This window comes from Odocoileus virginianus, chromosome 17 (genome assembly GCF_023699985.2).
Source record: "Odocoileus virginianus isolate 20LAN1187 ecotype Illinois chromosome 17, Ovbor_1.2, whole genome shotgun sequence".
NCBI classification, from domain to species: Eukaryota; Metazoa; Chordata; class Mammalia; order Artiodactyla; family Cervidae; genus Odocoileus; species Odocoileus virginianus.
Genome location: NC_069690.1, coordinates 1,810,276 through 1,837,232, shown reverse-complemented (window position 1 = coordinate 1,837,232; position 26,957 = coordinate 1,810,276). Strand labels below are relative to the sequence as shown.

At 37.1% G+C, this 26,957-nt stretch overlaps 1 pseudogene; it reads right to left on the bottom strand.

The window, feature by feature from the left end:
* The window catches only part of LOC110145321 (phosphatidylinositol transfer protein alpha isoform pseudogene), a 42,180-nt pseudogene extending 34,218 nt beyond the window's left edge, over positions 1–7,962 (bottom strand).
* Between the last annotated feature and the right edge of the window lie 18,995 nt (positions 7,963–26,957).

Below are 26,957 nucleotides of genomic sequence, written 5' to 3'. Positions count from 1 at the left end.
AATCTATGCTCCGCAAGGCTCTCCGTTGGGATTGATGGGGGTAATTTCCATTTTTATAAGCTTAATCCCTCCAGAACACAAAAGATGTAGACAAATTCCATTAGAAACAGCACAAACAAATTCCAGCATTGATGCAACAATAACGAGTTCCCAACTCAGGCAAATAAACTTTCCCCCACAAAACAAATGAACTAATTCCAACTAGGATAGGCTTACACCCACAACAATTAGTTCCCGAAAGAACCAGTCCCTACTCAGAGTCCAACAGTAATTCCCATTTTCAAAAGGTACCCCAAATATGGCTTGTCCCGTAAAAAAAAAGCCCAAATTGAGGAGGGGATACATTCCTGGTGCACACCAGAGCAATTTACCTTACAAAATCAAGTCTGTAGATTCACAACAAAAATAACACACACTACAGATAAACCAGTTCCCAATTCAGGTAAATAAAGTTTACCCTACAAAACAAATAAACTAATTCCAACTAGATAGCCTACCCCTACAAAAACTAGTTCTTCCAATGAACTAGTTCCAACCCAGGTAGAGTTCAATGATTCCCTTCTCCACAAATCAAAGGAGGGATATGTTCCTGTTACACAAACTGGAGTGACTTACCCTATGAAATTGAGTCCCTATTGACTCACAACACAAAAGAACACACAGACTTGCCTTTAAACTTGAATCCATTGACTCATAATTTGTTGGTCACTTGCTTTAACTGCCAAGTGCTGGAGCAGCTGATGCCATGTCAGGCAATCTTGAATGAAAGTATCCTCAGAACAAATGCTTCCAGAAGCTGCTAGGACCTTGCTTCATTGTTCCATGACCAGGGCCAGCTAACCACAAGCAGTAGGGCTAGCTGTGGCTAGCTTATCAAATTTATTACCACGTTCAGACTCCATCTGCTTGTCACATGACAGGCCGACTGACTGAGAGACAAGGTGTTGAGACAAGGAATAGGGCTTTATTTGGAAAGCTGGCTGACCGAAAAGATGGCAGGCTAAAGTCTGAAAACAACTATCTTCTGATATCACAACCTTTGAATGACACAATGATTCAGTTAAAATTGGGAGAACTCCAGCATAGTAGTTGAGAGTAGTGCTTATATTTTTGTTTTTGTTTCTTAGTTTATATCTTTCAGTTAGGCTGAGAGTTTGATCTAAAGAGAATAATTTAAAAAAAAAACAAGACAACATGTCCAAAATGGAGTTGCTTAGAGTGAACTGCATCACTAAGCTTATTTATAGTTATTTATAACTTATTTGTAGCTTTGGATCTCCAAGAAAAAATGGAATCTTAAAGCAGTTAGTCAAGAATTGCCTGGTCAACATTAGTTGGATAATCTACCAGATATACCCCTAACATCCTCTAAATGAAAGTAAACTTGGAATCACTATTTTTTTTCCTAATAGAACTTCCTTATTCCTACTCCTTTGTCTATAAAATTCATTTCATTTTGCACATGAAAGCCTTGGGAGCTTATTTCTACCAGTTATATCAAATGTTGTCTGATTCAAATCAATTTTTGTTCAAATAAACTCAAAATGCTTATTATACCTCAGTTTATATTTTAACAGAGTTAAACTTGTGGGGAGCCAGCCTGACTGCTCAGGCTCCTTCTTGGCCCTGAGAGAGATCAAGAGGTCCCTCTCTGTCCCACCACCCCTGATTTATTAAAGTGCAGGTTGGCCTTTCTCACCTCCCTCAAGGAAATTGCTGTAGAGACCTTTTACCCATTTTCCTGACGAAATTGTCAGGCTCCTGTGTATGGTTTACATCTAGGTAATCTTTAGATAATCTTTAATTGATTGTAATCATGATAATCTTTTAACTGATTGTAATCATACTAAGACGCCAGTCCCTTGCTCTGATAGTCTTAAAGAGTTGAGATAAAATTCCTGAGCGAAGACTAATGCCTGCGATTCTGCACGTATACATGTCCTTGATCTAAATTTAGTGAGTCCTGTTAGCATATATATGCATGTTACTCCTCAATAAAGTTGTCGGTTTCAGTCGAGAGCTGACTCCGTCCCTCTCAACCCCATCTTTCCGAGTCTTTATTTCTTAGGTATTTCGGCAATTGCGCCCGTGACTGGTTCATTTGCCGGCAGGCTCAGGCATAAACTAATGCATATAAGAATAAAAATAAATTAAAGCACATTTAGAGCAGTATTTTTTTTTAAATATATGAATCATATAAGAAAATGGGAGGCATGAGTTAATTAAATAAAGAGAAGGAGGTAGGTTTCAGTATTTTTACAAGCACTTGAGGACAATATTTAGTTGGATTTAGAATAAAATGTGAGAATTAAACACTGATTTCCTTCCTGCAGCATTGTAAGAACACTATTTTCAACACTATTTGCTGTGAAGGGGGAAAGTAAATCTGTACCTGGAGAGTAAAAAAGTCTATCCATATAATGATAAAGATAATAAATATTGCCCTTTCCAAAATGAAAAGGAATGGTGCCAATCTGGAGTTCAGCATTGGCTTTTGCTTTTAATTTTTAAATGATGACTTTGTCTAATTAATCCCTACATACAATGGTTTCTTCTCCATATCTTTCTTTCTTATTTATCTATCATCATCTATCTACTGTATTCTTTCCTTTCATCCTGTATTTTCTTTTTTGTTTGTTTTATTTTTTTTATTTGTTTATTTTTTAATTTGTTCATCTGTTTTGCTGAAATTCTTACTAAATAACCCTATTTCAGTTTTCTAAAAACTCAATAAAGTAACCATTATTTTAAACTCTGTTTAAAAGCAGTAAGGACAATAGTAAATAACCTACCATTGTTTCAGCTAGCTCAATAAAGAATCAAAAAGTAAAAGACTGTAGTGACCTAGGTTGTTCTTTTTTCTTTTTATTTATTTTTTTTTCCCAGAAAAGCTCATATCACCACGAGTTTTATAATAGAAAATCAAAGGGATCATGGAATTTTAATTTATTCTCAGAATTTCTTCAAAGGCAAATAAAGCCTTGATAGATTCCAAACGGGATACATCTGGCACATTAGGAATGATATCAGACACTCTTACAAAGGAGAAGGATGTTATTTAGAGTGCTGAACTATTAATTTATTTCTAGTAACTTAATGACTTAAGAAACATTAAATATTTTCATAGTCTCAAAATAAAACTTAAGATAGTAGAAATTGATATACCATTTATTTAAATAATTCATTTGATATAGCTAATTGCTCCTTGAGGCAAATTACAGATAACTGTGCTTTATGCAACCCAAAACCTAATATCTCCATTTCTAGTTTCAAAAAAAGATACAGTTATCAAATATTTAAATAAGACTAAATTATCTTTTCATTAAAATATCTGTATTATAAAAAATTAAGAGGTATCACAATATTGTCATTCAAAGCTAACAAATGCAAATAAAATACAAATAGTATTTCATTAGTGCATAGTTCCATATGAACAGATTGTGTAAATAAAATTGTTTAAATTGATATTTTGCTACTCTGAGTTAAATTATATCCCACCAAAATGTATGTGTTGAATTTCTAACTTGAGGTATCTCAGAATGGGTCTTTATATGAGAATAGGATTATTACAGATATATAGAGTTAGTTGAAATGAGATCATAATGATATGGGGGGGGTCCTAATCCAATATTACTTATAAAAAGGGGAAACTTGAATATATGCACACACACTGTAGGAATCCATGTTAAGATGAAGTTATGCTGTCACAGCTAAGGAGAAAGGTCTGGAACAAATATTTGCCTACATCTTTCAGGATGAAAATGGTCTTGCTGACACCATGATCTCAGTCTCACAGATAGTAGAACTCTGAGACAACGAATTTGCATTATTTAAACCTCTCAGTTTGTGATACTTATCATGACAGCAAAAGAAAAAAGTAACACATATATTACAGGAGGTTACTAATGAAATATCAATATTTTATGACAGGTACTCAGTTGTATTCCTGTTATACATAAGGAAGTCATTTAATGAACAAGAGGAAAATAATGAGGAAAAAAAAAATAAAAGCAGGGTGTACAATAAAGGACAGAAATGGTACGGACTTAACAGAAGCAGAAGATATTAAGAAGAGGTGGTAAGAATACACAGAAGAACTATACAATAAAGATCTTCACAACCCATATAATCATGATGGTGTGATTACTCACCTAGAAGCAGACATTTTGGAATGCAAAGTCAAGTGGGCTTTGGGAAGCATCACTATGAACGAAGCTAGTGGAAGTGATGGAATTCCACTTGAGCTGTTTCAAATCCTAAAAGATGATGCTGTGAAAGTACTACACTCAATATACCAGCAAATTTGGAAAACTCAGTGGCCACAGGACTGGAAAAGTTCAGTTTTCATTCCAATCTGAAAGAAAAGGAATGCCAAAGATTGCTCAAACTACAGTGCAATTGCACTTATCTCAAACACTAGCAAAGTAATGCTCAAAATTCTCCAAGCCAGACTTCAACAGTACGTGAACTGTGAAGATCCAGATGTTCAAGCTGGATTTAGAAAGGACAGAGGAGCTAGAGACCAAATTGCCAACATCCAATAGATAATCAAAAAATCAAGAAGTTCCAGAAAAACATCTATTTCTGCTTTATTGACTATGTCAAAGCCTTTGACAGTGTGGATCACAATAAACTGTGAAAAATTCTGAAAGAGATGTGAACACGAGACCACCTGACCTACCCCCTGAGAAATCTGTATGCAGGTTAGGACTCAACAGTTAGAACTGGACATGGAATGACAGACTGGTTCCAAATGGGAAAAGAAGTACATCAAGGCTGTATATTGTTAACCTGCTTATTTAACTTAACGGCAGAGTACATCATGAGAAACACTGGACTGGGTGAAGCACAAGCTGGAATTAAGATTGCCAGGAGGAATATCAATAACCTCAGATATGCAGTTGACACCACCCTAATGGCAGAAAGTGAAGAAGAATTAAAGAGCCTCTTGATGAAAGTGAAAGAGGAAAGTGAAAAAGTTGGCTTAAAACTCAATATTCAGAAACCTAAGATCATGGTATCTGATCCCATTATTTCATGGCAAATAGATGGGGAAGCAATGGAAACAGTGACATATTTATTTTGGGGGGCTCCAAAGTCAATGCAGACGGTGACTGAAGCCATAAAATTAATAGAAGCTTACTTCTTAGAAGAAAAGCTTCATCTAGTCAAAGCTATGGTTTTTCCAATAGTCATGTATGGATGTGAGAGTTGGACTATAAAGAAAGTTGAGCATGAAAGAATTGAAGCTTTTGAATTGTGGTGTTGGAAAAGACTCTTGAGAGTCACTTGGACAGCAAGGAGATCCAAGCAGTCCATCCTAAAGGAAATCAGTCCTCAATATTCATTGGAAGGACTGATGCTGAAGGTTAAACTTCAATACTTTGACCACCTGATGCAAAGAACTGTCTCATTGGAAAAGCCCCTAATTCTGTGAAAGATTGAGGCAGGAGGATTAGAGGATTACAGAGGATGAGGTGTTTGGATGGCATCACCAACTCAGTGGACATGAATTTGAGTAAACTCTGGGAGTTGGTGACGGGCAGGGAGGTCTGGCGTGCTGTAGTCCACGGGGTCACAAAGAGTCGGATATGACTAAGTGACTAAACTGAACTGAACTGAAACTAACAATTGCTGAAACTGAAACTAACATGAGAAATGCTGGACTGGAAGAAGCACAAGGTGGAATCAAGATTGCCGAGAGAAATATCAATAACTTCAGATATGCAAATGACACCACTCTTATGGGAGAATGTAAAGAGGAACTAAAGAGCTTCTTGGTGAAAGTGAAAGAGGAGATTGAAAAAGTTGGCTTAAAGCTCAAAATTCAGAAAACTAAGATCATGGCATCTGGTCTGATCACTTCATGGGAAATAGATGGGGAAACAGTGGAAACAGTGTCAGACTTTATTTTTGATTGCTCCAAAGTCACTGTAGATGGTGATTGCAGCCTTGAAATTAAAAGACGCTTATTCCTTGGAAGGAAAGTTAAGACTAACCTAGATAGTGTATTTAATAGCAGAGACTTTTTTTTTTTTTTTGCCAACAAAGATCCTTCTAGTCAAGGCTATGGTTTTTCCAGTAGTCATGTATGGATGTGAGAGTTGGACTGTGAAGAAAGCTGAGTGCCGAATAATTGATGCTTTTGAACTGTGGTGTTGGAGAAGACCCTTGAGAGTCCCTTGGACTACAAGGAGGTCCAACCAGTCCATTCTAAAGGAGATCAGTCCTGAGTGTTCATTGGAAAGACAGATGCTGAAGTTGAAACTCCAAAACTTGGCCACCTCATGCAAATTGGAAAAGACCCTGATGCTGGGAGGGATTGGGGGCAGGAGGAGAAGGGGACGACAGAGGATGAGACGGCTGGATGGCATTACTGACTCGATGGACGTGAATTTGAGTAAACTCCGGGAGTTGGTGATGGACAGGGAGGCCTGGTGTACTGTGATTCATGGGGTCGCAAAGAGTCAGACACGACTGAGCGACTGAACTGAACTAATCATCAAAATGATAATCAGGTTCCATATGATACAAATGCACAAAGATTTCCAGTAACCGCCTCTGAATTATAACAACAATGAAAGTGAAAGTCGCTTAGTCATGTCAGACTTTTTGCAACTATACTGTCCATGGAATTCTCCAGGCCAGAATACTGGAGGGGGTAGCCTTTTCTGGATCCAGGGGATCTTCCCAAACCCGGGATTGAACCAGGTCTCTCACATTGCAGGTGGATTTTTTTTTTTTTTTTTTTTTTACCAGCTGAGCCACAAGGGACGTCCCAAAAAGAAAAGATACTCCCAATGTTATTACAGCATGAAAATATAAAAATAGCTTACCTCTACACATAGCTGAAGATATGTAAAAATTTTAAACACACACACACTTGAGAGAGAACATATTTGGAATAGTTTGTTGTCCAGTGGCATCTGAATCTCTGAAATATTGCTTTGTGTTTTGTTTGTATTTACTTTGAAAAAGAGGAGTCAAGTCATTTTTAGAGATAAGGTAAATTATATCCACTGATTAATGCAAACTATCAGAAATCCATGCATAACACTGAAGATTTGGTTTTGGTGAATTACACTTGCCGTACACTGAAGCACATTATGAGAAATGTCCTGGCTCTTTTTTTATGGCTGTCTCTTACTTTTGACAGAAAAGAAATGGTAAATCCAAAGGGTTAATGGAAGACAGCCAGGAAAATAAATGATTAAGAGTGGTCGTTGTTAAAAGAACCAACAAAGAACAGTGATGCATCATTGGATCTGAAGAAGCAATAGGAGGAATGGTGTCATCAGAATCACAGCTGTAACTGTGGGAGACACCAACCCGACAGAAGCTCTTGTATGAAGTGAAGACATGTAACCAATGCTGAAACCATCAGCGCTGCATGGTGTTGTTACAGGAAGGGGACCCCTTCCACGGCCCAAAACTGGGCTCTTGTCTAACAGTCGGAAATGAGTTGTTTGAGGAGACACATGTGCTGACAAAGCAAGAGATTTTATTGGGAAAGGGCACCTGGGTGGAGAGCAGGAGGGTAAGGGAACCCAGGAGAACTGCTCTGTCACATGGCTTGCAGTCTCGGGTTTTATGTTGATGGGGTTAGTTTCTGAGTTGTCTTTAGCCAATCATTCTGACTCAGAGTCCTTCCTCATGGTGTACATCTTGTTCGGCCAAGATGGATGCCAGAGAGAAGGATTCTGGGAGGTGTTCGGACATGTGGTGTCTCGTTTTGACCTTTTCCAAACTCTTCTGGTTGGTGGTGGCTTATTAGTTCTGTGTTCCTTAGCAGGACCTCCTGTCATAAAACAACTCATGCAAATGGTTACTATGGTGCTTGGCCAGGGTGGGCGGTTTCAATCAGCGCTTCCACTAACAACTCCCACCTGAGAGGCTTCATACTCACTTCTTGGAAATTCGGGCGGAGGTCTCTTTCTTCTGTAACTTCTTCCTGCTGTACATGGGTGTAGGCCTGCCTAGCAGAGCAGAAGTCCCTCTTTACCTGATCTAAGTCAAGGTATTTATTTTGCTTGAAAACAGCATTCACCCTTGTAATAACAGCAATTTAGTTTGAAGCTGTTGGCTCCTCTCAGAGATGAAACAGACAGAATCCAAATAGGAGACCTAACAGGATGGTTATCACTGGTCCCCAGAAGCAGAAGGCAACATTTGGAGTGAGGTCTGTAGAGTTTATGACTTTGATTGGTTGGTGGTGAGGCAACAGAGCTGTGCTCTAAGAATCTTGTGCTCAGTCTGAAGTTACCATCCTCTACCTGGGTGGGGACCCCAGTTCAATAGAAGAACTCAAAGTCACTGTTATGCTTTTTTTTTTTTTTTTTTTTAAAGTAGGAACCAGGACCCTGTCTCAAGGCTGTACCACCACTTGATTGTTTCTCCTCTGTTTCTGTATCCCCTCCCTTCTCTGATTAGCAATTGTTTGAATCCACTCTTTGGAACTCAGGGAAGATCAAGGAGGCGGAAGGAAGCCTATATCCTACAGAAAAGAAACGGAGAACACAGAACAGATCTGTACTCCAAAGCCCCACAGGGTCCTGCTCAGTATTAATTTAGGGAACTGGACAACTATGACTGTGTTAATTTCCTTTCAAAACGGGTCATAGGATTGCCTCTGCTTGGAGAATAGACACTGAAGTGGAAGTATTCCTGAGTTCCAAGTCCTAGATCTGAGCCTTGTAGGATTAAAATCTCAATCCCATGGTCTGTCGTTTTGTTGTAACAGACCAAATTAGAAGTAGCTGAAGGAGGGATAATCAGAATTTTAATAGACAAAATAAATCTCATTTCTTTTTAGAAGAATAGGCCTGAAGCCCAGTCTGGACCTGGCACTTCAGGGAGACTTGTAGTCAGGGAGTCAGTTGCCTAGTTTTATAAAAAGCAAGGTTGCAGTTAGTAGCTTCCAACAGACATTGTTTGAGAATGGTGGCATCTAAGCCTGACACAACTCAGAAAACTCAAGTGTTTAGCAATAGAAGGTCTAGTCTGAAATTACACCCATAGTATCACCTAGTTATTTCCCAGAATGTCTGAACCATAGCTACTTTATTTTGACTTTTAATTGTAAAGTTGTCCTTAATAGCCAAAGCAGATATCACCATTAATGATATCAGTGTTTCTCTAGGTATGAGAAGATGCAAGAATTGGAACTCATAAAATCTTCTCCTGAAAAGATCTAACTATAGGAAACCCTGTTTTACCAGTTTTTCCCAGAGCACAGAGTGCCTCTTTCCTGATTTTCACCCTGAATTCCTTTCAGGGGAGTTGAAGGTCAGCAGTGGCAGTGGCTATGATTTAATCTTTGTAAACGTAGATGGAAAGTGTCAGTTTTCAGTTTGCAGAGCTCCTTTTTGCTCATAAACTTGACCATGATTTGAGGGGGGCATTTCATGACCATTTTATCCCATGGTGCTGAGAATATCCATTCTCAGATTCGGCAAAGATTGTGTTGACAATGTGCTGTTACTGGGCTAGGTCATAAAACAGTATCCAAGATTATCTGGACCACCTGTCTTACTAGCCTCTTGGTCCAAGGAAGCATTCCCTCTTGTTGCTTCTTTCAATATCTAGAATTACACTGTTACCATCATCAATCTCACGTGGAACTATATATTATTTTATCAGGGACCTCACTCGCACATTTGGCAGTGTAAGAAACAGAAATTTTGTAAAACAGGTGTAATACGAATAACATAGCTAGCAGTATTAGTAAAGTCACAAGTAAGATTTAAGTTAAGAGCTTCGATTAGATGTAGCACAGTATATCCCAGGTCATCTGACTTAGTCTACTCTGTACGAATCTTTATCTTTCAGCGGAAATTATATATTGGCACTGTCTGTAAGGCACAAGCCCAGTTTTTTAGTGATACTAGACTGATTAGTCTTGCTGCTGCTGCTGCTGCTGTTGCTGCTGCCGCTAAGTCACTTCAGTCGTGTCCGGCTCTGTGCGACCCCATCGATGGCAGCCCACCAGGCTCCCCCATCCCTGGGATTCTCCAGGTAAGAACAATGGAGTGGGTTGCCGTTTCCTTCACCATGATTAGTCTTAGTATGTTTTAATTGCTTCCATCATAGAGGAGACTTTAAACCTAAATTACCACAGTCTGGTGTTATCTATATAAACCCATCCCATAATTGTGGGAGATATTTCCTCCTTTGTTGAAACTTTGCTTGTTGCTCTGATTGAGCTTGAGTAATAAAGAAATCTTAGATTTATGGCCAGAGTCAGAGCAGGCATTATTAATTGGCCCAGTGAGGGGACCCCATCTGGTAATATCAATAGTGACCTGAATATGACTATATAGATATATTATATATTTTAAAGTAAATTTTCTCAGGGCCAACCACTTAGAGCCTTGTAATAGAGAAATTTAACAGGGTAACAGAAAAACATCTATTTCTGCTTTATTGACTATGCCAAAGCCTTTGACTGTGTTGATCACAATAAACTGGGGAAAATTCTTAAAAAGATGGGAATACCAGACCATCTGATCTATCTCTTGAAAAACCTGCATGCAGGTCAGGAAGCAACAGTTAGAACTGGACATGGAACAACAGACTGGTTCCAAATATGAAAAGGAGTACGTCAAGGATCTATACTGTCACCCTGCTTATTTAACTTATGTGCAGAGTACATCATGAGAAACGCTGGGCTGGAAGAAGCACAAGCTGGAATCAAGATTGCCAGGAGAAATATCAGTAACCTCAGATATGCAGATGACACCACCCTAATGGCAGAAAGTGAAGATGAACTAAAAAGCCTCTTGATAAAAGTGAAGGAGGAGAGTGAAAAAGTTGACTTAAAGCTCAGCATTCAGAAAACTAAGATCAAGGCATCTGGTCTGATCACTTCGTGGGAAATAGATGGGAAAACAGTGGAAACAGTGTCAGACTTTATTTTTGGGGGCTCCAAAATCAATGCAGATGGTGATTGCAGCCATGAAATTAAAAGACTCCTTGGAAGGAAAGTTTTGACCAACCTAGATAGCATATTTAAAAGCAGAGACATTACTTTGCCAACAAATGTCTGTCTGGCCAAGGCTATGATTTTTCCAGTAGTCATGTATGGATGTGAGAATTGGACAGTGAAGAAAGCTGAGCCCTGAAGAATTGATGTTTTTGAACTGTGGTGTTGGAGAAGACTCTTGAGAGCCCTTTGGGCTGCAAGAAGATTCAACCAGTCCATCCTAAAGGAGATCAGTCTTGGGTGTTCATTGGAAGGACTGATGTTGAAGCTGAAACTAATACTTTGGCCACCTGATGGGAAGAGTTGACTTATTGGAAAAGACCCGGATGCTGGGAGGGATTGGGGCAGGAGGAGAAGGGGACGACAGAGGATGAGATGGCTGGATGGCATCACCAACTCGATGGACATAGGTTTGGGTAGACTCTGGGAGTTCGTGGTGGACAGGGAGGCCTGGCGTGCTGTGATTCATGCAGTTGCAAAGAGTCAGACACGACTGAGTGACTGAACTGAACTGAACTGAACCCAGAACTAGACACAGGTAATTGGCCACAAACCCAATAATTGGATTGATTTCTAAAACTAGCATAGGATCAGGCCTATGATAGAAAAGGATTTGATTTATATGCAAAGGTCTAAGAAGTCAAGAAAACATGATATGTGATTATATGAATCAGGTCCAGCATCTTGGACAAGCTATCTACTTCTGATGTCTCCTCTTCTCATCCTGGTGTAGTGTAGTTTATCCTCTGTTTGAGCATCATTTTAAGGTGAGGTCAGGTCAGCTGTCTTCTCTATAGACCAGTCCAGTGTAGGGGCCTTTGGAAGTGGGAATTAATGTAAGAGTCAATTTTCCTTTAGTCATTGTACATGATCCAGATATGAGTACATGGTAAAAAAGTCCTTCCATCCAGGTTGGAGACAGTCTCTTAAACTGTTTTATTCCAGTCCTTGTTGCAGGCCAAGAAGCATCTGATCTTCATCCAAAGATAGATTACTGAGATAAGCTTCAGAAACAAACTTAGGGTGTTCTTTAAGAATGCACTGGGAAGACCCAGAGGAATCGGGTGGAGAGGGAGTTGCGAGGGGGGATCGGGATGGGGAATACATGTAAATCCATGGCTGATTCATGTTAATGTATGACAAAAAACACTACAATATTGTAAAGTAATTAGCCTCCAACTAATAAAAATAAATGAAAAAAATTCAATTAAATTTTACATTAATATCACATGACAGCAAAGAACTATCCAAGAAATGACTCTTACTAGATGCAGACCTCCATTATCAAACAGGGTTTTAACACTTATTGAAACATTTTTTCTCCCTAAAATTACCCTCATTTTTATCAAATATAACCAAATTAAGGCTAGTTTGTTTGCAAAACAGGTTTGCTCTCACTAATTTTGGCCTGATGATTTATATAACAATAATTGATCATAGACTTTTTATTTTGCTGAAACATTTATAGAGTCTCAGACTGAACTTTTAAAATAAAGCAGGGCTGGGAAATTCACACCAAAGGCTTATCACAGATTTTGCCTAACAAATCTAGGTGAATGCTTCCCTTTTTAAGGTCTCAAAAAGTCTTTGAGATTTTTGTACCTTTTAGTGAGATAACCTTCCTAGCTTATTTGATAAACTTACTGGAAACCTAAGAGTTTCCAATTTTTGGAGAAGTCAGATAAAGAGAAAATATAATTATTTTGTTTATAACATATAATTTTACCAAGCTATTATCAAATTAGTTTGAGAAGAAGGTTTTCTTCTCAAAGAAGAAGGTTTTCCCTACTCCAGGAAAACACAAGATTCAAATCCGTAACTTTTCAGATAGAAACCATAAAAGTTACAAGCAGATTCGCTGGTTCATTCAGTCCCTTTGTTAACTTTTTGAAGTCATTAGGTTTTCTATTAGAACACCAGGACATATGAGAATGTTAAGAGCTCCATGTAATTTCTAGGATATCTATATTAGTAATTTTACCGTATATTATAACTTGAGAGGATTTATTATTCATTTGATAATATTTTTCATATAAGTTAACCAACCAAATAAACACAATTAATTTAATATATCTCTTTGGGATGTTTCAGGGGCCCTCTGAAACACCCCAAAGTTAGCTAGAGGTCAAAAGAACTTCAAAAGAATTCGAGTTAGGAAGTTTTGTCACAAAAATCAATTAAAAGAGTTTAGAACATTTGGTCAGATTTAGTCAATGTTGATGGATGCATCATTTAGCTTGTTGATATATCACAATGGGCATAAATACTGAGGCTCAAGGTCTAGTGAAAACCGACTCTGCCATCTTGGACTTAGTTGGCTCTAACCAGTTCTCTTATGGCTGTGTCTTTTCTAACAAAATCCATTTGTCTAACTAATTGTAATCCAAGTTTAGAAAATCTTGATCATGCATAACACATTAATTTTTCATATATTTTTTCTACTGAAAACACACCCCCTACTTTCCTTTAGCAACTAAGAACTAACTTTTATATGATCATTTTATAGATTGGTGAGCATAAATGCCAGTGATAATTTCTAAAACCCTTACTTTCTTAGAACCTTTTAGGATGGCACCAAACATTATTTATTTATGGTCCCAAATCTCTTTAGTTTCTCTGTAAAAAGAAATTAGTGTTTAGTAGTAAGTGTTTCAAAATTTTATTTTATTTGGAACTGACCTAACTATTCAATGGACTTCCAACACTTAGTTTAGCACAACCCTTAGAAATTCAAGTTACCCCAATCTGGAGAGACTATTTTAGACAGATATGCATAATTATTCTTAATAGAGCTTATCTAAAAGCTCATATCTCATTTATTTATTTAATTTTAGAAGTTTCTTCACTCGAGGTAATTTCCTTGTTGACAAACCTGTAACAGATACGATAATATTTCACTTATATTAAAACTAGGTACAATGAAAATATTCTGCTTAATGTTAATTACTCTAAGACGTGTCTGTATTAGATAGGTCAACAGACAAACATTAATATCAGGTATTTAATACTGAATATTTTCCAGTTAACATGAACCTGGAATTTATTGTTTAATTTAGAATTATTTGATTTGTAAGTGCTTACTTTTCTTTAAGCCAATTAAGTAGATCTCATTTACAAATTAACCTCAAAAATATTATCCAGAGACAAAGACATACCAAGACATATTTAGACAGACACAATGCAAGATCTAGCTTCATTTTCTAAGTTTAGTCATGGATTAGATATTACAATATAAAATTTACCAGTTTATATATTATAAAAAAACAGTTGGAATGAATAAAAACTTTAAAGGATTTTTCCCATTTTTCCTCAGTCTCAGGAGTTAGAGATGGTCTAGATAAGTGTTCCTGAGAACAGAGCCAGAAAATCAAGTCTAACAAAATGGTGGCAGGCCTAAACTAAATGGTGGCCAGACAAAACAAAATGGCCATCAAAAATCACAACACAGAACACAGAGTTAAAACACACACACATAAACCTGGCAGTCCTCATCAGGCACTCCCTTAAATACAAGAATACAGTCTCTCAGAAAACCTCCTATAGAGACACAGAACTTCAGATCCAAGTACTAACAGAGTAAAGGAAAATATCTCAGGTCTTCAAAGATTTCAAAGGGAGGAGAAGAAGCCAGGTTGAAAGAAGAAGGGGGAGGATGCAGGAGAGGGGGACAAAAAGAGTGGCCTTACAGATGTCTCCTGCCACCTGCAGATATCCAGTCATTATGGGCCTTTATCCTGGGCCTCCAGAGAAGGGAGGACTGGAGCTCGGCCCTACCAGATATCAGACCAGAACAGAACCAGAATTTGAGCTCTCTGCCAAGAGGAGGTGATCAGTCTCCAATGCTCAGTTCATGCTGAGGCGCTTCAACCAGATTCCTGAGTCCAGGACCAGAGAAAAATGGGGAAGGATAGGAAGGGTTAAGGAGAGGAAAGAGAGAGGGAAGAGGAGCGAGGTCAATAAAGTCTCTTGTTCCTTACCGGTCAGGGGACTCTGGCCAGTTGTCCACGTCAGGAGGAGACAGGGACAAAAGGGTCCCAGTTGAGGCCACCACTGGGTCTGGTCCATTGGCAGGCAAGCTGGACCCTGAGTACCCCGAGTGGTCATGATGTCAGTTGCAGTGAAGAAGAGTTCCCACCAGAGTCACCATTTGCTGCAGGAAGGGTAACCCCTAAAAGGGCCTGAAACTGGACTCTTGCCTAACACTCAGAAATGAGTTGTCTGAGGAGACACATGTGCTGACAAAGCAAGAGATTTTATTGGGAAAGGGCACCTGGGTGGAGAGCAGGAGGGTAAGGGAACCCAGGAGAACAGCTCTGCCACATGGCTTGCAGTCTCGGGTTTTATGGTGATGGGATCAGTTTCCGGGTTCTCTTTAGCCAATCATTCTGACTCAGTCCTTCCTTATGGGGCAAACCTTGTTCAGCCAAGATGGATGCCAGAGAGAAGGATTCTGGGAGGTGATCGGACATGTGATGTCTTGTTTTGACCTTTCCCGAACTCTTCTGGTTGGTCATGTCTTATTAGTTCCATGTTCCTTAGCAGGACCTCCTGTCATAAAACAACTCATACAAATGGCTACTATGGTGCCTGGCCAGGGTGGGCGGTTTCAATCAGTGTGCTTCCACTAACACTGTGAGCAAGATGAATAAACACACTGAACTATTTCTCCTCTGTCCATAGTCTTTTGTTGATTTCACTTTAAATGAAACAGCTTTCTATAAAGGGAACCCAAGCAGTCTATCCCTTAGTCTATGGAATTCTTCATGGCCAGAATACCGAAGTGGGTAGCCTTTCCCATCTCCAGGGGATCTTCTCTACCCAGGGATCCAACCCAGGTCTCCTGCATTGCAGGTGGATCCTTTACCAGCTGAGCCACAAGGGAAGCCCCTTCAAAGGCACAGAGCAGGCTTAAAACAGTGAATATAAGGGTTATACTATTTATTAAAGAATGTTGTTGCAAATACTCCTCACCATAATGCTACAGTATCATCTTTATGAAAGTCTGCTGGGAATAATTTTCTATATGTTTCATTATCAGAAATAACTCTGCTTATCTCATGTTTCTCCTTATTGAATAGTCACTGTAAGCTAGTCCCTCTTTGCTTTGTTTTAGAGGAAATTGAAAGCTAAATGTATGTCTAACAAAATATACAGAGTTCAATGGCATCTTTAAATGTCTTTTCTTTTTAAGAAATATCTCATTTTCATAATTTTCTATAATTCATTAGTTTTGTTGTTCTTTATGTATAATATAGAAATAAAAGCAAAAAATAAAATATAAAAAAGATAATTTCATCAAAATGCAAAACTTCTGTTCTTCTAATAACCATTTAGTAAATTAAAAGGCAAGTCACAGACTGAAAAAAAAATTACAATACACATATCTGGCAAAGAATTTGCATGCAGAATATGTAAAGACTTATAGAGATTTATGTTAAAGACAAGCATTAAGAAAATGTAATTAAATAAATACTTCACAAAAGATATAGGAAGGAACAAATAGCATAAAATAATATACACTTTTATTGGGCATCAGTGAAATACAAAGCATAATTCTTAAGAGATAGTATATCAAAACTACAAGAATGATTTTTAAAGAAATTGACACTACTAAAAGTTAGAATGTGAAGCAACTGAAATTCTTATCCATTGTCTTTGTACAGTTCTTGCATCTCCTTAATATTTGCTAGATTGAATGCTACCTGATTCATGTATTATTGAATAAAGTTGATAAGATATTTAAAATTAACATCCATCAGCACAAATGAATTTTCAAAATATGGCATTAAAAAAAAAATGTTTGACACCAAAGAGTTGCTGTCATACAATTGTGAAGTTTTAGAATAGACAAATTCATGATGATAGAAATGAAATCAGTGACTACTTCTGGACAGTTTGGGAAAAGACTGAGTAAAAGGGAATAAATAAAGCTTCTCTGATTATGTAACTATTGTAAATCATGATTTGAGGTGATGGTTAGAGAGGTATATACATTACTAAAATCTTAGGAAAATCTTTACTTAAAATATGGAAACTTTGATCACATGTAAATTCAATAAAAGTATTAGAAGTACTTTTTAATAGAAAAACATGAGCAGAACCTCAAATAAATCTGTGTAGTGCTAAGTTTCTCAACTCTGTGACCACACACTTAGCCTCTGGACTAATCTATCTGTTCAGTCGCTCAGTCGGGTCCAACTCTTTGAGATCTCAAGACTGTAAAATACCAGGTTTCCCTGGCCACCACCAACTCAACCCAAGCTCATGTCCATTGAGGCAGTGATGACATCCAACCATCTCATCCTCTGTCTTCCCCTTCTTCTCCCACCTTCTATCTTTCCTAGCATCAGGGTTTTTTCCAGTGAGTCACCTCTGCACATCAGGTGGCCAAAGTATTGTAGTTTCAGCTTCAACATCAGTCCTTCCAATAAACACCTAAGACTGATCTCCTTAAGATGGACTAGTTGGATCTCCTTGCAGCCCAAGGGATTCTCAAGAGTCTTCTCCAACATCAGAGTTCAAAAGCATCAATTTCTTGGTGCTCAGCTTTCTTTATAGTCCAACTTTCATATGCATACATGACTACTGGGAGAAACATAGCCTTAACTAGATGGACATTTGTTGACAAGGTCAACTGCTTTATCTCTGTTTTTTAATATGCTAAGTTTGTCATAACTTTCCTGCCAAGGAGTAGGCTTCTTTTAATTTCATGGCTGCAATCACCATCTGCAGTAATTTTGGAGCTAAAAAAAATTAAGTCAGCCACTGTTTCCTCATCTATTTGCCATGAAGTGATGGGGCTTGATGTCATGATCTTAGTTTTCTGAGAGTTGAGCTTTAAGTAAACTTTTTCTTTTTTTTTCCATTTATTTTTATTAGTTGGAGGCTAATTACTTTACATCATTGCAGTGGTTTTTGTCATACATTGAAATGAATTAGCCATGGATTTACATGTATTCCCCATCCCGGTCCCCCCCTCCCACCTCCCTCTCCACCCGATCCCCCTGGGTCTTCCCAGTGCACCAGGCCCGAGCACTTGTCTCATGCACCCAACCTGGGCTGGTGATCTGTTTCACCCTAGATAATATACATGTTTCGATGCTGTTCTCTTGAAACATCCCACCCTCGCCTTCTCCCAGAGTCCACAAGTCTGTTCTATACTTCTGAATCTCTTTTTCTGTTTTGCATATAGGGTTATCATTACCATCTGCAGACGAATAGATGAGGAAGCTGTTGTACATATACACCATGGAATATTACTCAGCCATTAAAAATAATTCATTTGAATCAGTTCTAATGAGATGGATGAAACTGGAGCCCACTATACAGAGTGAAGTAAGCCAGAAAGATAAAGACCATTACAGTATACTAACACATATATATGGAATTTAAGAACTTTTTCACTCTTCTCTTTCACTTTCATCAAGAGGCTCTTTAGTTCTTCTTCACCTTCTGCATAAGAGTACTGCCATCTTCATACCTGAGGTTATTGATATTTCTCCCGGCATTATTGATTCCAGCTTGTACTTCCTCCAGCCCAGCGTTTCTCATGATATATTCTGCATATTAGTTAAATAAGCAGGGTGACAATATAGTAGCCTTGATGTACTCATTTTCCTATTTGGAACCAGTCTGTTGTTCCATGTCCAATTCTAACTGTTGCTTCCTGACCTACATTCAAGTTTCTCAAGAGGCAGGTTAGGCGGTCTGGTATTCACATATCTTTCAGAATTTTCCACAGTTTGTTGTGATCCAAAGAGTCAGAGGTTTTGGTACAGTCAATAAAGCAGAAGTAGATGATTTCTGGAATTCTTTTGCTTCATCAATGATCCAGCAGATGTTGGCAATTTGATCTCTGGTTTCCCTGCCTTTTCTAAAATCAGCTTGAACTTCTGGAAGTTCACGGTTCATGTATTGTTGAAGCCTGGCTTGGAGAATTTTGAGCATTACTTTACTAGTGTTTGAGATAAGGGCAATTGTGTGGTAATTTCATCATTCTTTGACTTTGCCTTTCTTCAGGGTTGGAATGAAAGCTGACCTCTTTCAATCCCATGTCCGCTGCTGAGTTTTCCAAATTAGCTGGTATACTGAGTGCAACACTTTCACAGCATCATATATTAGGTTATGAAATAGTTCAACTGGAATTCCATCACCTCCATTAGCTTTGTTCATAGTGATGCTTTCTAAGGTCCACTTGACTTCACATTCCAGGATGTCCACACATCATCATGATTATCTGGGTCATGAAGATCTTTTTTTGTACAGTTTTTCTCTATATTCTTGCCACCTCTTCTTAATATCTTCTGCTTCTGTTAGGTCCATATCTTTTCTGTCCTTTATTGAGCCTATCATTGTATAAAGTGTTCCCTTGGTATCTCTAATTTTCTTGAAGAGATCTCTAGTCTTTTCCATTCTATTGTTTACCTCTATTTCTTTGAACTAATCACTGAGGAAGACTTTCTTATCTCTCCTTGTTATTCTTGGAACTCTGCATTGAAATGGTTGTATCTTTCATTTTCTCCTTTGCTTTTCACTACTCCTCTTTTATCAGCTATTTGCATTTCTTTTTCCTGGGGATGTTCTTTATTCCTGTTTCCTGTACAATGTCATGAACCTCTGTCCATCATTCATCAGGCACTCTGTCTATCAAATATACTTCCTTAAATCTATTTCTCACTTCCAGTGTATAATTGTAAGGGATTTGATTTATGTCATACCTGAATGTTCTATTGATTTTCCCTTACTTTCTTTGATTTAAGTCTAAATTTATCAATAAAGAGTTCATGATCTGAACCACAATCAGCTCCTGGTTTGTTTTGTTGTTGTTGTTGTTGTTGTTGTTTGTTTTATTTTGTTTTGTTTGCTGACTTCATAGAGTTTCTCCATCTTTGGCTGCAAATAATATAATCTGTCTGATTTCAGTGTTGATCATCTGATGATGTCCATGTGTACAGTCTTCTCTTTTGTTGTTGGAAGGGGGTGTTTGCTATGACCAATGTGTTCTCCTGGCAAAATTCTATTAACCTTTGCACTATTTCATTCTGTACTCCAAAGCCAAATTTGCCTTGGAGTTCTTGACTTCCTACTTTTGTATTCCAGCCCCCTATAATGAAAATGACATCTTTTTTGGGTTTTAGTTCTAAAAGGTCTTGTAGGTCTTCATAGATCCATTCAACCTCAGGTTCTTCAGCATTACTGGTCGTGCCATAGACTTAAATTACCATGGTATTGAGTGATTTGCCTGGAAATGAACAGAGATCATTCTGTCATTTTTGAGATTGCATGTAATTACTGCATTTCAGACTTTTTTTTTTTTTTAATATGATGGCTGCTCCATTTCTTCTAAGAAGTTGTTGCTCACAGTAGTAGATATAGCAGTCATCTGAGTTAAATTCACCCACTCCAGTCCTTTAGTTCCCTGATTCCTAAAATGTCAATATTCACTCTTGCCATCTCCTCTTTGACCACTTCCAATTTGCCTTGATCTAACCTTCCAGGTTCTTATGCAATATTGCTCTTTACAGCATCAGACCTTGCTTCTATCACCAGTCACATCCACAGCTGGGTGTTGTTTTGCTTTGGCTCATTCTCTTCATTCTTTCTGGAGTTATTTCTCCACTGATCTCCAATAGCATATTGGGCATCTACCATTTTGGGGAGTTCATCTTTCAGTGTCCTTTCTTTTTTCCTTTTCATAGTAATGTATACACTAAGAAATGTATGATGGTGATTTTATGAGCCACTAACCATAATTGGAGGTAAATTTCTTTAATTTATTTCAAAAAACATTTACTGATTTCCCATTCTGAGAAAAGCACTAGAAGATAGTGGTGAAACAGAAACAAAAGTTTTCCTGTCATCAAGTATTTATCTAATAGGATTTGAAAGACTCCAGAAAGAAAATATTTCAAGGGCAATTTAAAAATATTAAAATGTTTTCTAGGACAGGTAACAAAGTCATAATCATTATAGCAAAGTCTAGTATAATACCTGAGATATGGAGCAGGAGGAACCTGTAAAAGCATGTGCCATTAGAATGAAAATAAGGTACCAACTTCAAGAAAAAACTGAAAACTAAGTTTCTTACTCTTATTTTAGTCTTTCAGTACAGTGATCTATCCAAGAATTGTTTGCTGTGTCATTTTAAAAGAGCTGTATTTTGGAAGTAACCACTAAATACTCTTGGGACTTTCTTTTGTCATAACTAGTAAAGAAGGTGCTGGGAAAGATGGGTGCAGCTTTCTAGGTAACTTGTAGGTCAACTTTGTAGATCAATGAGTCTTTAAATGTTTTCTCATAGTGGACTTTGAACTTTATTTTCTTTCTAAAGAGTAAATCAAAATACACGATGATAATAACACTACCTACAAAAAAGTGTAGTGATTAAGAGGCTTAGAAACCTAGCTCTGATTCTGCCTAGCAATTATGGTCATTAAATTTCTTTTTTGCTTTAGCTTCTCACCTGAGAAAGGGAATAATCAGGAGTACCTATGCCATGGAGTGTTTCTGGTGACAACTTAATATACATTGTTTTCAGACTATACTACAAAGCTAAAGTCAACAAGACAATATGGTACTAGCACAAAAACAGAAATATAGACCAATAGAATGTGAGAGAAAACCCAGAGGTAAACCCATGAGCCTATTGGCACTTTATCTTTGTCAAAGGAATAAAAAATACACCATGGAGAAAGCATAGTCTCTTCAATAAGTGATGCTGGCAAAAGCTAAACCCTTAAGTATAAAACAATGACATTAGAATCCTTCCTAATGCCATTCACAAAGATAAACTCAAAATGGATTAAAGGCCTAAATGTTAGACCAGAAACTCTAAAACTCTTAGAGGAAAACATAGGCAGAACTCATTGTGACAAAAATCACAGCAAGATCCACACAACTCAGGCAACTCAACATCAGAAAAAAACAAACAACCCAATCAAAAAATGGACAGAAGATCTAAACAGACATTTCTCCAAAAAAGACATGCATATGGCTAATAAACACACGAATAGATGTTCAATATCATTTATAATCAGAGAAATTTAAATTCAAACTACAGTGAGGTATCACTTCACACAAGTCACAATGGCCATCATCAAAAAGTCTACCAAAAAAAAAAACAAAAAACAAAAAAACGCTAAGGAGGGTGTGGAGAACACTAAGGAGACTTCTTTAAAAAGTAGGAATAAAAATACCGTATGACTCAGAAATCCCATTACTGGGCATATACCTAGAGAAAACCCTTTACAAAAGCCAGGACATGAAGCAACCTAGATGTCCACTGACAGATGAATGAATAAAGAAGTTATGGCACATATTTACAATGGAATATAACTCAGCCCTTGAAAATGAGTTTGAGTCAGTTCCACTGAGGTGAATAAACCTACAGCCTGCTTTACAGAGTGAAGTAAATCAGAAAGCAGAAAACAAATATTGAATATTAATACATATATATGGAATGTTGAAAAATAGCACTAATGGACCTACTTTCAGGGCAGCAACAGACACGCAGACATACAAAACAGATTTGTGGACACAGCAAGGGAAGTAGAAGGTGGGACAAATTGCAAGAGCAGCACTGAAACATATGTATTACCATATGTAAAATACATAGCCAGTGAGAATTTTCTGTATGATGCAGGGAGTTCAACCCAATGCTCTTTGACAACCTCCAGAGGTGGGATGGAGTGACTGGGTGGAAGGGAGGCTAAAGGGGTAGAGGACACATGCATGCATACCTCTGGCTGAATCATGTTGATGTATGGCAAAAACCAACACAAAATTGTAAAGCAATTAACTTTCAATTAAAAATAAACAAATTTTTAAAAAGACAGCCAACCGACAATATACATTGTTATAATAATGTTCATTATTTTAAGTTTCATTTTAATTAATGATGATTATTAGTATTTTACACTCATCACTGCCTATGATGTCTGGGACAACTAACATATGTTCAGTAAGTAAGCAAAATTATGCATTAAAATAAGAAACTGAAATTATCATGTGACCTGACTTTTAATTTTTATTTATTTATTTATTTATTTTTTCAAAGTTGAATTTTCTTTTATTTCTCAGATTATAAACATTGATAGTATGGTGATGTCTTTTACTTATTTATTTATTTTTTATTTCATTTAATTATAAAAAGTAACAACATCATGGCATTTTTAAAAATAAGTTTATTTTCATTGTAATTGGAGACTAATTACTTTACAATATTGTAGTGGTTTTGTCATGCATTGATATGAATCAGCCATGGGTAAACATGTGTTCCCCATCCTGAACCCCCTTCCATCTCTCTCCCTATCCCATTCCTCTGCGTCATCCCAATGCACCGGCACTGAGTACCCTCTCCCAGGAATCAAACCTGGACTGGCGATCCATTTCACATATGATAATATACGTGTTTCAATGCCATTCTCCCAAATCACCCAAATCTGGCCCTCTCCCACAGAGTCCAAAAGACTTATGCATATCTGTGTCTCTTTTGCTGTCTCACATAAAGGGATATCATTACTATCTTTCTAAATTCCATATCTATGCATTAGTATACTGTATTGACGTTTTTCTTTCTGGCTTACTTCACTCTGTATAATAGGCTCCAGTTTCATCCATCTCATTAGAACTGATTCAAATGTATTATTTTTAATGGCCGAATAATATTCCATTGTGTACCATAGCTTTCTTATCCATTCGTCTGCTGATGGGCATCTAGGTTGCTTCCATGTCCTGGCTATTATAAACAGTGCTGCAATGAACATTGGGGTACAGGTGTCTCTTTCAGTTCTGGTTTCTTTAGTGTGTATGCCCAGGAGTGGGATTGCTGGGTCATATGGCAGTTCTATTTCCAGTGTTTGTTTGTTTGTTTGTTTTTAAGGAAACTCCACACTGTTCTCCATAGTGGCTGTACTAGTTTGAATTCCCACCAACAGTGTAAGAGGGTTCCCTTTTCTCCACACCCTCTCCAGCATTTATTCTTTACAAACAAAAAGTCTACAAATTTTGGATAGCAGCCATTCTGACTGGTGTGAAATGGTACCTCATTGTGGTTTGATTTGTATTTCTCTGATAATGAGTGATGTTGAGTATTTTTTCATGTGTTTGTTAGCCATGTGAATGTCTTCTTTGGAGAAATGTCTGTTTTGTTCTCTGGCCCATTTTTTGATTGAGTCATTTATTTTTCTGGAATTGAGCTGCAGGAGTTGTTTGTATAATTTTAAGATTAATTCTTTATCAGTTGCTTTGTTTGCTATTATTTTATCCCATTCTGAGGGCTGTCTTTCCACCTTGCCTATAGTTTCCTTCATTATGCAAAAGCTTTTAAGTTTAAATAGGTTCCATTTGTTTATTTTTACTTTTATTTCTATTACTCTAGGAGGTGGGTCATAGAAGCTCCTGCTGTGATTTATGTCAGAAAGTGTTTGCCTATGTTTTCCCCGAGGAGTTTTATAGCTTATGGTCTTGCATTTAGATCTTTAATCCATTTTGAATTTATTTTTGTGTATGGTGTTAGAAAGTGTTCTAGTTTTATTCTTTTACAAGTGGTTGACCAATTTTTCCAACACTACCTGTTAAAGAGATTGAATTTTCTCCATTGTATATTTTTGACTCTTTTCTCAAAGATAAAGTGTCCATAAGTGTGTGGATTTATCTCTGGGCTTCCTATTTTGTTCCATTGATCTATATTTCTGTCTTTGTGCCAGTACCTTACTGTCTTGATGACTGTGGCTTTGTAGTAGAGCCTGAAGTCAGGCAGGTTGATTCCTCCAGTTCCATTCTTCTTTCTCAAGATTACTTTGGCTATTCCAGGTTTTTTGTATCTCCATACAAATTGTGAAATTATTTGTTCTAGTTCTGTGAAGAGTACCATTGGTTGCTTGATAGGGATTGCATTGAATCTATAGATTGTTTTGTGTAGTATATTCATTTTCACTCTATTGATTTTTCCAATCCATGAACATGGTATATTTCTCCATCTATTTGTATCCTCTTTGATTTCTTTCATCAGTACTTTGTACTTTTCTATATATATATGTCTTTTGTTTCTTTAAGTAGATATATTCATAAGTATTTTACTCTTTTTGTTGCAATGGTGAATGGAATTATTTCCTTAAATTCTGTTTCTGTTTTCTCATTGTTAGTGTGTAGGAATGCAAGGAATTTCTGTGTGTTAATTTTATATCTTGCAACTTTACTATATTTATTGATTAACTCTATTAATATTCTGGTGGAGTTTTTAGGGTTTTCTTTGTAGAGGATCATGTCACCTGCAAACAGTGAGAGTTTTATTTCTTTATTTCTCAATCTGGATTCCCTCTATTTCTTTTTCTGTTCTGATTTCTGTAGCCAAAACTTCCAAAACTATGTTAAATAGTAGAGGTGAGAGTGGGCACCCTTGTCGTGTTCCTGACTTTAGGGGAAATGCTTTCAATTTTTCACTATTGAGGATGATGTTTGCTCTGGGTTTGTCATATATAGCTTTTATTATGTTGAGGTATGTTCCTTCTATTCCTGCTTTCTGGAGGGTTTTTATCATGAATGGATGTTGAATTTTGTCAAACATTTTCTCTGCATGTGTTGAGATAATCATATGGCTTTTATCTTTCAATTTGTTAATGTGGTGTATTACATTGATTGATTTGTAGATATTGAAGAATCCTTGCATGCCTGGGATAAAGCCCACTAGGTCATGATGTATGATCTTTATGATATGTTGTTTGATTCTATTTGCTAGAAATTTGTTAAGGATTTTTACATTTTTGTTCACCAGTGATATTAGCCTGTAGTTTTCTTTTTTGTGGCATCTTTGTCTGATTTTGGTATTAGGGTGATGGTGGCCTCATAAAATGAGTTTGGAAGTTTACCTTCCCCTGCAATTTTCTTGAAGACTTTGCATAGGATAGATGTTGGCTCTTCTCTAAATTTTTGGCAGAATTCAGCTGTGAAGCCATCTGGTCCTGGGCTTTTGTTTGCTGGAAGATTTTTGATTACAGCTTGAAGTTTGGTGTTTGAGATGGATCTGTTAAGATTTTCTATTTCGTCCTAGATCAGTTGTGGAAATTTGTACTTTTCTAAGAATTTGTCCATTTCTTCCAAGTTGTCCATTTTATTGGCCAATAGTTGCTGAGAGTAGTCTCTTATGATCCTTTGTATTTCTGTGTTGTCTGTTGTGATTTCCCCTTTTTCATTTCTAATTTCATTGATTTGATTATTCTCCGTTTATTTCTTGATGAGTCTGGCTAATGGTTTGTCAATTTTATTTATCTTCTCAAAGAGCCACTTTTAGTTTCGCTGTTTTTTTGCTATGGTCTCTTGTTTCTTTTGCATTTATTTCTGCCCTAACTTTTAAGATTTCTTTCTTTCTTCTAACCCTGGGGTTCTTCATTTCTTCCTTTTCTAGTTGCTTTAGGTGTAGAGTTAGGTTACTTATTTGACCTTTTTCTTGTTTCTTGAGGTAAGCCTGTATTGCTATGAATCTTCTCCTTAGCACTGCTTTTACAGTGTCCCATAGTTTTTGGGTTGTTGCGTTTTGATTTTCATTCATTTCTATGAATATTTTTATTTTTTTTTTAATTTCTTCTGTGATTTGTTGATTATTCAACAGGGTATTGTTCAGCCTCCATATGTTGGAATTTTTAATAATCTTTCTCCTGTAATTGAGATCTAATCTTACTGCATTGTGGTCAGAAAAGATGCTTGAAATGATTTCAATTTTTTTTTTTTTAATTTACCAAGGCTAGATTTATGGCCCAGGATGTGATCTATCCTGGAGAAGGTTCCATGTGCACTTGAGAAAAAGGTGAAATTCATTGTTTTGTGGTGAAATGTCCTATAGATATCAATTAGGCCTAACTGGTCTTTTGTATCATTTAACTTTTGTGATTCCTTGTTAATTTTCTGTTTAGTTGATCTATCCATAGGTGTGAATTGGGTATTAAAGTCTTCCACTATTATTGTGTTATTGTTAATTTCC